The following is a 12914-nucleotide window of genomic DNA, read 5'->3' on the forward strand; positions in this document are numbered from 1 at the left end:
AGCTCAGGGTTTCATGAAAAGCACAGTGATTCCCTCCTTTGCCCTCCTTTAAGCACTGTAAAATTCATAATCAATTTCTATTTGTTTGGAAATCACTGATTTCTGTGTCTGGTAGTCTATGAAACTTTGTACAACTGCTTACAATTACTTTGGAAATGGCAATCTTAACGCAAATAGGTTTTTCTCATTTTCTTCTTTCAGTCGTTTTTCCTGTTCACAAGTGAAATCTAGCCATTCTTTAAAAGTAGCTATATACCAGTGAAACAGTAATAAAGTCTAGCTGTAAAATTTTCTCTCTCAGAAATTTTTATAAACCAGTTCTATTACCTCTTATTAATGCATTACAAATACAATCCACACTACACCTATCTACTTTAAGATTATGACCTTGTAAAATGTGCATGGCCATTTAAAAGACCTTGTGTTTAAAAAGACTGGGCTACAGCCTTGTCAGTTCTTGGAGTTTTATCATGAATGTTGCAGTTCATTTGATGTTTTTCCACAAAATTCTGAATACAGTTGAAAAGGAAGAATCTCTGTGCCTACTTCAAAGGTGATTAAATATTTGTAGGGAGAAATGAGAAGTCATGCATACAAAGCTCAAAAATCTCAAAACAAGTTATTGCTTTTTTCTTCCTTGTTTTTTTTTTGTTTTGTTTTGTTGTTGTTTTTTTTTTAAGATCACATGATTTGTAACTTAATTGTTTGAGTTTTGCAGACAAGATCAACTAATGAGTTTTTTGGTTTGCTTTGTGTTTGGGGTTTTTTTTTAAACTGTTGAGGCTGACAGCAATGGCTTATCTAACGTTATTACTGCCTTGTTATAATGCTCTGAAAAGTCACGCAACTTATTCTAAAGGCAGAATGAATCTGTGGAATAGCTCAGAAGAGTTCCCAACACCATTTAATCTAGCACTCCTCTGAGCTAAGGATTAGCACTAGTTAAAAATTCTTTTGAAAAATAGCAGTTGGAATGAGGGTGTGTGAAAATTGAGGAAAAATAGATTTCTAATGCCATCCTCTCTGCACTATGCCCATCCAGCTCATTGGCATCCACCATGGGCCTGCTCAGTTCCTTTCCAAGACGTCCTGTGCTGGCTGCTGCACTGAGGAGCAACACACGAGTGGAGCTGTGCAGTTACTGCTCAGCTTGATCATGTCTTGAGATGGTTCTCCATATTGATATTACCAACATAAGTATGGGTTCCTCACCGTGTAAGGCAGTTCTACTGAGCTAGACCCATAATAGAGACTTTTAAATGTGAAAATTAGTCTTTGGCAAACAAGAAATAGTTGCTAGATTCAGGTAAATGTAATGACATTTCATGAGAGGGTCTTTGTGTTACTGTTAGCATTTAGCTATTATTTCTGAATACTCAGATGGAACTTACCACTTGTTATCATTTAAGAGCAAAAGTGTAATTGTCTTTAACCTTTTTCTCCCCATGAAGAGAGCTAAACAAATACATAATCAGATGCCACAAGTTCAACAGTTCACAATATTCCTATTTAAACAATAGTTATATATTACTGACTATAAAGGAAGCCCCACATTAAGATAACTTGGAGTTGCCAAGATGTTGCTGATGTCACCAACACTGCACAGGTTTCTACCGCTTCTTCAGAAAAATATGCTTTTATGGAAGTATGCAAAGGAAAGTGCACAAAATGTCACATTTTCTTAGCCAGTGCTTCTTCTGAGCCATCCTCATCCACCATCTCAGTTCTGTCAGCCAGAAGAGAATGAGCCTTATCTCTTCTGTATAGTGCTTCCTCTTCTACCCCAGATTTTCCAGCTCCTGTTTCACTAAGAGATGGGTGTACTCATATTTTTCAGAAGAAGGACAGTAGATCAAATTAGATTTGCCGTCTGCTACATCCACATAAAACTGGAGAAAACCATTTACTTATGTGGAATGAAACTGTGTTTACCCAATAAAAAAAAAGCAGGACTCACTACCTATCAAGAGCTTCAATTTGCTGAAATCTTGTAATGGGATTCATGAGTTGGAAATATTTCTTCATTATGGCCAGCATGTAGGGTACCAGTATTAAGAAACTGAAGTTCTGAAGTGATGCCATGAGCCACATGAAATCACACAACTTAGTCCCCAGCTTTTGAACATACCACATGAAGACAATACATATATTGACATACTAGTGCAAGAAAGTACAGTGTACTTCCAGTACCACTGTGCTTAATTTACTTGCTAATTTAGGAGAATTTAGGCTTCAGGGATGGAACAGGCACTGCATGGAACTACCCAATCCAGGAATCTGTTTTATCTAGAAAAAGGTTTGCTTGGGGGGGGGTGGGTGGGTTGAGCTTTTTTTTTCTTTCTCTTTTAAGCAAGAAGGATATGGAACAGCTGCCTAAAGCAGAAATGCTACAAAACTCATTAGCCATAGTAAAATTAAATTAATGTTCTCCAGATAATCTTAAGTTATTATCCATGAATCTTTGTACAGCAGTGCTCTACAGCTCTTTCCCTCTCACACATATTATTTCTGCCCCTGGACTGCTGTTTTGTGCCTTTTAGAAAGCCTGTGGCTGAATCACTGACTGAGCATGAACCCTGGAATAAAGAATTGGGATGATTTTTATTTTTTCCTTCCCGGCTGCATGAAATGCTTCTTTTGTAGTCCTCTGCTAAAACAGGAGACCGAATTCTCCAATGTCTCCTATTCCATCCAGTTATTTAGATCTGCATGGAAAGGCTCCAGTAGGCTCCAGTTCTTGCCTACAGTCAAGGAATTCACAGCACAGCTAAAGAGGGCAACTGCTGAGATAACACTGAGGCACGTTTTTGAGCAACCCAATTACAGTGGGTGCCAGTTGCAGGGGTTGAAATGACCCACAGAGCAGAAATGGCAGCCATGGCTCAGCAGAGCACTAGAAAGTCTTGTTCCTGCTCCCTTTTCTAATATGGCAGAGACTGGGTAAAATTTGAGGGTCTTTTTGGGAAGCTGGACCAATGATCTAATTCCCACTCATGCCCTCCAGTTCTCTGAGACCTCTGGCATCTTCACTGCTCTCAGTGCTGCAGAACTGAAGCTTCAAGGACTTTTCCCAATAAATTGCAGGAGGAACTTTACATCCTCCTTGAAACATAGGAGAACTGCAAGAAGGTATTGGAAGATTTGCATAATTTCATGCTTTGGCCTCATTCTTTCCCACAGAGTGGGCTGGCTACAACACCGCATGAAGACATCTGAGCCCTAGCCTATAACCAAAATCGAGGTAGCTTTCTCAGTCAGAAGTCTTGCACTTCCAAGATAGATGCTTCGTATGTGATCAGGGAGACGACTGGAGACAGCACTTGAGTTGTTAGAGCTTGCAATTAACTCTGCCATACGGATGCACTCCCAAATTCTTTCATTCACTTTCAGCACTCTCTTAATCAGACTTGCATAGACAGTCAATCAACATTTTCTCAAAGTGGTTCTATTTTAATTTGAAAATGGCTTTTCATAAAAAGGTCCTTTGGATTCATTTTTTATTGTTTGAACAAAAAGCTGAGGTGAAAATTTGGTTTTCAAGAAACTGAGTCAGGAAACCCAGTCAAGTTCCAGACTAAGAACAGCTGAGTGCCTAAAGGCAGTCTCACAACAGAGCATCTGATTAATTTGGAACCAACCTGGACAGCTTTCAGAGAGTATACACGGAACTCTCCTCAGCCATGGGAACAGAAATGTAAAGGGAGAGGATGCTTTCAAGGAAAATAAGAAGTGAAAAAAAATTCATCAGGGAATCTTCTATCAAAAAAATCTTCCCATTGTAAAATGATGATTAATCAAAACAAAAATAGCTTTCGAAGGGGAAAAAGTTAATTTTGACAAATCTCAGTAATTATCACTTTAAAATCTTTTCAGATTTTCTTTTTTTAAAATTTTATTTTATCTGGGATCAGGTCGGGAAAAACTTCTCAAAACTCTTATTTGTCGTTGCCAGCTCAGGGCTGTATGGCCCCAAGAAATACTCTGCAAGAATAACAACATAAATAGACAAGTTTTTCTGAAGGCAACTTTTACACCTCTTTCACTATACTTCTCTGTGTCATCATGAGGAGTAAAACAGCCTTCTAATATCAAACATCTATATTAATTGACTGGTAGAGACCACTTGCATCCACAAAGATGGTACCAAATGAGGTAATGACAGCACAAGGTTCCAGGCACTTTCTGCTCAAAGATCTACCACTCTCCACTGGTAGCAACAAAATCGTTGGTTAGATGAATGCCCTCATGAAGCAGAGACACTAAAAAAACTGTTTGAGAGAAGAGTTTCTTGGAGACATTCTTGTGGAAGATCTTGCAGAGTTCCTCTTTGAAGTTTCTCTGCAAAAATGAAGGAAGACATTGGCCCATCTCTACTTCTCATTGAGAATCATCGCTTCTGAGTCAGTGCTAAACCATCTGTTCCAGGCAGCATCCTGGAGTTTATCGTCATAGTGCTAAAGAACATATTTTAGTCCAGATTGCACCAAACCAAGATGGCAGATTGTTTTTTAGTTTCCCAGCGAAAGGGCCTCTCTGTACATAATCTTTTTCCCTACTTTCAGTCTGCAAAAGCTATGCTGTATATCATAATATCAATAAACTTGGTACATCACCAGAAAGCCATAGTTCCCAATCTTTGTTTCATGTGCAACATGTTGCCCACAAGACTTTCTGATATTGCTTGTGGATACAGTAAATTAAAAACTTAAAACCAAGGCCAACAGAGAGAGCAGACCTGCCCACAAAATGCAAGTTGCTCAGTATTGTTCCTCCCGGGACCACTGTTCTAGAGTAATGTGCAAATAATTTCAGCAAATCATAGCTGAAATATCAGTTTGTTTGCCAAGTGATTCTCCCAACTCTCTGCTTACAGACATGAGAAAACATTTTATTTATTAATTATTATTTGTAATTTGGGAAAACAAATGGCTATATTCCCAGTCAGTCAACTCTCCTATCCGCATATGTACATTCCAGGAATGCAAGCTTTACCACTAGCTTAGAGAGGCATTTTTTTTCCCTGGGATCCTTCATTAAAACATTAGTAGCACATTACCGCTTAGCAGGTGCACACACCCCATAGCCAAATGTTACTTGTTAACCGTGGTGCGACATTATATGGCCATAAATGTCTAGGTATTAATCACATGTTTTGATTTGTATCCAAAATGCGATTTATGAACCTGATTTCTAAGACTGTATGTTAAACTAACAAGGAAGACCAAAGGAATTCAGTTCACTCGGGCAGCTGAATCACTCTCTGCCATGAAGTGGATGTAGCTGTGAGCAGACAGGGCAGTCCTGGAAGAGCAGCAACAGCAGCAGTGGGGGAGGGAAGAGAAAAAGAAGCCATCTTTGACAAATTCAACCAAATTCGTTCCCGTAGTAAGGGAAGAAATATAAGGACAGTTCACAGCAGGGTCCTGAGTATGAGGAAAAATACAAGCAAATAACCCTCCCAGACCCAATCTCCTCTTAAGTAAAAGAACAGAGGTGTTCCCACTAGAAGCGGAGGTCTTCCATTCTATTCAAAGTAGGGTTTTTCAACAATATAGCTGTCTGTTGGTACTTATATGCTAATTTATATATGATCTGAAGAAGGGACATAGCATAGACCAGCAGAAGGTCTGTAGTCCGGTTTCATTAAGTCTTTCTGTGGTGCTATTTGTTCTACTAAAACCACCTTGAGCTGCCATGGGGGTCAACACCAGAAATGTTGTTGTCCTTGCTATACCACCTGATAAAGTAGTGACCTCTTGACACTTTTGAGTTGCTTAGCTATGTTGATGAAAACACGTAGTATAGATCACACTTCAAGCACAGCACCTCACATGGGATGTGTACGTATGAGAGAAGACCGCTAAGCAAAGCTGCAGAAAAGGCAAAGGGGAAAGACCATAGAAGGTCGTTGGCTTTCCAAGCAACTCAGATTTGGTTGTCGTCTTTAACTTTCTCCTAAAGTTCCATACGATCTGGCCTGTAGCAAAGCTTTGGAACAAATGAGGCTAGCCAGATGGATTTTTGTAAAATCCTCCCTTCTTCATGCTCCTTTTCAACTTCCTAATTCAAACTTTGCCCTAAGGACTGTATTGACAAGTCGTTGGTGAAAACAGGTGAAAGTAGCGCTTGCATCCCACTTGCACATACAACATGTTAAGTAACTGGCAACTGAACCCCAAATCAAGAGAGGAAAAAAAATCATAGGATTCCATCCCAAAAGAGATATCAGAGACAATGTGCTTTGAAACACCTGAAACAGGATGAAAGTGCATCTAGTCTCTCACAGAGATATCCAAAAGCTGAACTCCGTTTCACTCCACAGTCTCCTGATTTTCCAAAGGTGTCACTGTGCCACTGTATTCTTCGTCTTGCCCCAGCATGCAGAATCCTATTTGCTGGTATGGATTTTACCTCCACCTCACATTCTCAATGACATGCCTAGCTTTCTTATACAAGGCAGGAACACTGTCGCTGGCCTGAGATGTTACCCAGAACAAAGCATAACATACACAAGATAAGTGTTATATCCTTCAGCCTTGACTTCCACCTTCCTCACTCTGACATTCACTTTCTCCCATAATTTCCAAGTCCAGTTAAGCAAATCACAATAATCAATTATGGTCTATGAAATTTTTTGTCTGTGACCTCCCTTTTGTGTATGTGTTGCTTCCTATTAGCTAATGCCACACAATTAATTTCTTCTCAATATTCCTTTTGCGCTCAACAAGTGGTCATAGTTGTGGCCAACCCATCTTTTCAATGTAAACCTTCTTGCTCTAACATAGGAATGAAATCACTACAGATCTATTATTTCTCGGAACAGGATATTTCATTTGCATAAAATATTCTGCACTTGACACAGTGCCAGGAAGAAACACCTAATGTCCATTCTTCATTGTGCTCTTGCTGTGGCCTTAGGAACAGAAGGAATCACTGTGTTAGACTCGCACCTATTACTCCCAAGTTCCTCACTTCTTAGTCCCATCTCTGATTTACACTCCCATGACTCTTTGAGAGCCCTGTCAAGGCAGTGACCAAGATAATGGACAAAAGGGAATTTCTTACATGATGTAATTTCACATTAAACAGGATGGTTCACAGGTTGTAATAGAAGGTCAGCAGCAGATATTATAACCCCTAAATTGGTTGGAAAAAAATGGTTATTTGAGTCAAAACTTAAATAAAGCTCTGTATGAGCCAAGATAGCTGAAGGGAAGTGTCTCCCTCTGTGTCAGTGATATGCCTGGTCTAATAACCTCAAAGGAAGGCAGATCCCATGCTTGTTCATTTTCATAGCATTGGGATTTACTGGCAGGGAATGGCACTAACACTGTCTTCAAATGTACAATATCTCTTTTTACTTTTAAGTTGGATGGCTATATTCCAAAGTAAAAAAAAATTATCTAAATGTCATTAGTCCAATGGGAATGCAGAAAATGTACATTTTGGAGACAAATCAACCTGTTAAGCAAGAAAAGGAGACCAAGAAGAAATTAATTAATTGAATGGATTCATGAGTCCCTCATTTGTTATTAATAAAGCACTGAAGAAGAAAGTGTTGATGAGACACAGTCATTCACCTTGGATCAGTATGCAAAAGGAAAATTCACCCCACTGCAGACAGCTATCAAGGCTATGTGCACGGCTTTATGTACTGAGCTATGGAAGTTCTAATAAATGGCAGACTCAACACTGTGTATGTATACTTTGCCTAGGGATGAATTTCACCCTAAAAAAACCAATGAGGCAGATTTGAAAGAAGAGAGCTGATTTAATACAATGTATAGCATGTAGTCACTAATGGACTTTTAGTTATTCCCAAAGATAACCAACCCCATAAAGGGTTTTAAGTCATTCTTCACATTATTTTCATACACTTCAAAGGCAATCAGTCTTTTAAAGTTATTTCTATATTTCTCCATATTACAGAGCTATATGCATCTTAGAATATTACACAATTACATATGCACACTACCTTCTGCTTTCATGGGCAAAAGTGCCCTGTGGTAGTGACAACCACAGTGTTAGCCTTTCCTTTTTCAGAATTTAAACGTCTTTTGACTCGGCTCTTAGTTCTCCTTCTTACGTTCTTTGTACATTATAGATATATTCTGTTATTTACAGCACTCCGGCTGCTGGTTTTTTAACTTTTATCAAATAATATTACCAAAATGAATTTGATTTTAGCCGTCGTACAGTGTCGTCAAAGCCTGCTCCCACACAATGGTGTCCATCTGCAATACCTGCAGCAGCCAATTCTCTAAAAAAACAGAGGTTATAATTTATTGTTTTGCTAAAAAGTACTTCACTTACTTGAAACTGTTAGGGGGTGAAATCCACTCTTGAACACGAGGCCAGCACAAGGCCTAAGAAGTACTTAAGCTCATTTTGAGGATATAAGTGCGATTGAAGTGGTTGCACGGGACTGGTGCTAGTACTCGGCGCAGAAGAGAAGCTGACCATGTGTGAGCACTTCAGGAAATCACACCAGGTTCTGATTTTCCCCCAACTTTCAGCAACTACGCTAATAATTCTACTGGGCCCTCACAGTCACACTACAGCTCAGGACTGTTTCGCTTTGTCTAAGTAATCACAGAGGAGTAAAAACACTCTACGTTATGGTAGAAGCTCAAGTCATCAGAAATACCTCCTAATAATTTTAGGGTCATGATTGTTCAAAAGGAAACAAACCCTCAAGGCAATTTTAGAGAAAGGAAAGAAGGGGTAGATTCATCTAATCCACTTCTACTAAAGCTTTAAAGACTACTCTGCTTTTTTGCCTTTGCTTGAAACCAGATCTCCCAAATATCCCCACACTGACATGTGCTGTGACTGGTTAGGACCAAGCCTGCTAGTCTAGAAAAGTACTTTTTTGTTCAGTAAGCAAGCCCTGGCAGTATTAAGTTGCAAAAGGTAGAAAGAGAAGGTGGGGGGAGAGGATTTTTCCAGCATGGAAAAAACCTCAGAAGCTTCATTGCATCTGTTTACTGCTTTATTCCCGAATTTCTAAAACATTGGCAGATTTAAAGAAGGGCCAGATAGTATTGGAAGGGATCCTGAATAGTCAGTACTAGTTTAGTGAGATCAGTCAGGCCACAAAGCCTTGCCAGAGTTGCTCCTCCCTCAGAAATTTTTGAATCTATATTTAAACATCCTTGATCTGGCCACAGGAGACATGATAGGACTGACAGCAAGGGAAGAGGGGCAAAGAGGAAATTAGGGCTTCCAACAGAAGGGGGGGTGGGACAGTACTTCTAGAAAATCTGGGCTCTTTGGACATAATTGTCTGGCAGTGTGGAGGTATTACTAAAACCCAGGATTATTTCCAACACTACATCATCATATCCACTACTGCTGCCTGCCAGTGTGTTAGTAGTAAATCTGAAGAGCCAGGAAAATAAGTGGAGCCTGTCTGCCTGCAATGAGGGTCTGGCCTCCGCTCTGCAGCAGTCAATGCCTTTCTCAGAGTATTAAATTATCTGCTAAATATCTAAAATATTCCTGGGAGAATAAATGCTCTTTGCTTAATTTCTGGGGGTGGAAGGTGGGAGAAGGCTGGGATTTGAAGAGGAGAACAGCTAGAATTATAAATGGAAGGTAGAGGGCTCCTGGAAATGAAAGGCCCGGTTGGCATCTCAACGCCAGCTTCACCAGCAGCCAGTCCCCACCTGGCAACGGTGCACGCTTAGTGCTTTTCTTTCTCCCCTGGCATCATAAAACTGCTGTAAGACTTGGGAGAAACTCGTTCCACTTGATTCTCTTGGAGGTTGTCACATACCACGCTGAGACCTCAGGGGTGGGGAAACCAGCTCTCCTCACCAAGACCTAAAAAGAATTGCCTGTAGGAAGGATGCTCAAGAAGAGGATGAAGCAACACACAAATATAAAATCTGGTGGGGGTTTTTTTGGTAAAGAAGACAAAGCAAAGCTCAGACAGAATGCAAGCCTATAGGCTTGTGAGTTCAAACAAGAGATCCATCAGTTTCTGAAGTCTAGTTTGTGAGCCAATAATTTTCCAGTTTTTAACAGGAAGCATTTTGCCATCTGATCACGAGCTCTCTCCTGCATAGTAGCATCACAGGTGGAAAGACAGATTGGGACAAACTTAACCCAAAGTGAGCCTACTCTTGGTGTTTCAGCTGATCTTTCAGGATAAACTGCTAATTTAGTGTTGAAAAAAAGTTAAACCCTTTGACTTACCTTTTTTTTTTAAAAAAAAGCAATCTTTGCACTTCTGTTTTCCAGCTGAGGCGAAAACGTGGAGTCCAAAAATACAACAAAGTACAATTACCAACCCACGTGGCAGGAGAAATTCTCTTAGAGAGAAATCCCTATACATTTTAATACCTGCTAGTATACAATGGGCATAAAACACTTCTATGACAAGAGGGACAGGAAGTTAATTAGAGCCCCATTGAGGCTATTCTACAGGGCAAGTGGGACCATATGGTGTCATTAGTTTTAATCACAGTTTCCCATTAATCCCAATGGGAAGTTTTGCTTAAAAAAGAAAAAAAAAATCAATGTCACACTATTGCCTTTGCATGGTGCAGTTGGAAGTGTTAAGGTAGGTATGGAATTGGAGACCAGCTGCCATGGTATAAACCAATTGACACAACAGCAAACTATAACATACTAGCTGTAAGTGCTGGTAACTGCAGGTGCCACATTGCCCATCCAAGCGGTTACCTTCCTAGAACCCAGTTAACAAGAGAGACACCTATCTTTTCAAACCATCCATCCGTGATGTACTGGGTTTGGCTGGGATAGAGATAATTTTCTGCATATTAGCTGGTATGGTGCTTCTTTTGGACTTGTGATGAAAACAGCGTTGCTAACACACTGATGTGGTAGCTATTGCTGAGCAGCGCTTCCACAGCATCGAGGCCTTTTCTGCTTCTCACGCTGCCCCACCAGAGAGCAGGCTGCTGGGGATGCACAAGAAGTTGGGAGGGGACACAGCTGGGAGTGCTGTCCCCAGCTGACCAGAGGGATATCCCAGGCCATACGACATTGTGCTCAACAATAAAAGCTGAAGAAGAAGTTTGCCAGGGCTGCCATTGCTCAGGGACTGCCTGGGCATCAGTCAGCTGGTGGAGAGCAACTGTGGGTGGTTTTGCATCCCTTGTTTTTCTTGGTTTTGTTTTTCTTTGTTTCTTTCCTTTTTTGCTGGTTTTGGGGGTTTGGTTTGGGTTTGGGGGTTTTGTTTTCTTTTAAACTTAAACTGCCTTAATTTCAACCCATGAGTTTTCACACTTGTGCCCTTCTGACCCTATCCCTCATCCCACCGCAGGGGGGGTGGTGGTGTGAGCAAGCAGTTGTGTGGGGCTGAGCTGCCCACTGGGGTTAACCCACAACATGTGACTAGGTCTGTCCAATTTCACTGGGGTGACCAGAACACTGCCAGGGGAACCCCCTGAGGCAAGGACCAGCGCCCTCACTGTAACAGGCACCATACAGCACTGTCCCCAGTATTCAGATTAGGATGTTCTTCCAGAAGCCCATGACTTCTTCAGTTTCCAGGCTCAATTTGTTCCCATTCCTTTTCACCTGTTTGCACACTCGGAGCAAATCATCCTTCAACTCAAACAGCTTTTCTCCCATATTGGTGTTTCTCCTCCCTCACACAGGAAATAATTTCCTTTCTTGATCTCTATATGAAGGCCAAGCAAGCCAAGCTCTTCTAGCTTTATCTCATATCACGCGCTTTGCATGCCCCCGATCATCCTAGCAGCCATCCTCTGAACCCCATATCCACTTTTCTTAGACATGGGAGACCACAACTGCATGCAAGACCCGGGCTGAAGTTATCTGCCTGCATACTCTTATGAAAGCTAATAAAATTATACATGGAGGAATTTTTACCACAGTAAAAATCATAGCAATAAAAAGCAGTTCTTTCACATCTCTTCTTCTTAGTATCACTGATTTTTCTATGTGAATGATAGCAGGCATATGAAAAAAAAGTAGGTGACTGAAACCTGAAACTACAAGGAAGGTTTTTAATAAGTATTTTGCTTGGTATAATTGCAGTGGATATTAACTAACAGTTATACTTCCTCACAGAAAAAAATTATGTTTTGAATAAGCTTAAAATAGAACTTTCCACTGAGAACATGTTAGTCACAGAACAGAGCAGGATCCTTGGGAATTTTGTAAGTCAGAGAAGAGACTCTCAGGAAAGCTATGAGATAAATGGCTTGTGGAGAACAAGAACTTCATGCCAGTTCCATGCAACTGAAACCTAATAAAGCCCTTTTGAGGGGCTTCTATCAGCACACCTAAAGATAAGTCCCAATTTCAGAGAAAAACACTAACACATCTCATAGATGTGTGGACACTTTGTTCAACCCCTTAATGTATCATATTACCACTTACTAGTACGTAACCATAAGAACTGAGTAGGAAAATTTTCACCTTTCTTACAAAAACTCAGATTTGCAAAACACTTCAGCTTCACGATAAAAACAAATCCAAGAACCTCTGAAGTCCTGCATTTGAAAACCCCAACCAACAAACCAACAAAACCCAACAACAAAACAAAACAACAACAACAAAATTAAAAAAACCTCTCATCCCCTCCACCCACCCCCCAGCCAGACCATTGAGCCAAGAGGTGGCTGAGCTGGTTCTAACCTATATTCTCTCTTACCATACTGCAGGAGCAAGGAACTGCTGCCTGCCTTCTCCAGGGAGGCCTCACAGCACCTTCTCAGCAACCATGTCCCTCCAGAACTGAGCATTGCAGCCTGAGGCTGTCCTCCGAATCAGAGGAGGTGATTAAACCTTGATTTCATTCAGCCAGAGCACTGGCTTAATTAAGATCTCTCACTTCAGGGGTGTAGCCTATGAACAGCAGACCATGGGGCTCCTGGGGGCGTTGCTCGCTCTAAAACGAAGTTCTGAAGCCAGGA

The sequence above is a fragment of the Accipiter gentilis genome, chromosome 27 (genome assembly GCF_929443795.1).
Source record: "Accipiter gentilis chromosome 27, bAccGen1.1, whole genome shotgun sequence".
NCBI classification, from domain to species: Eukaryota; Metazoa; Chordata; class Aves; order Accipitriformes; family Accipitridae; genus Astur; species Astur gentilis.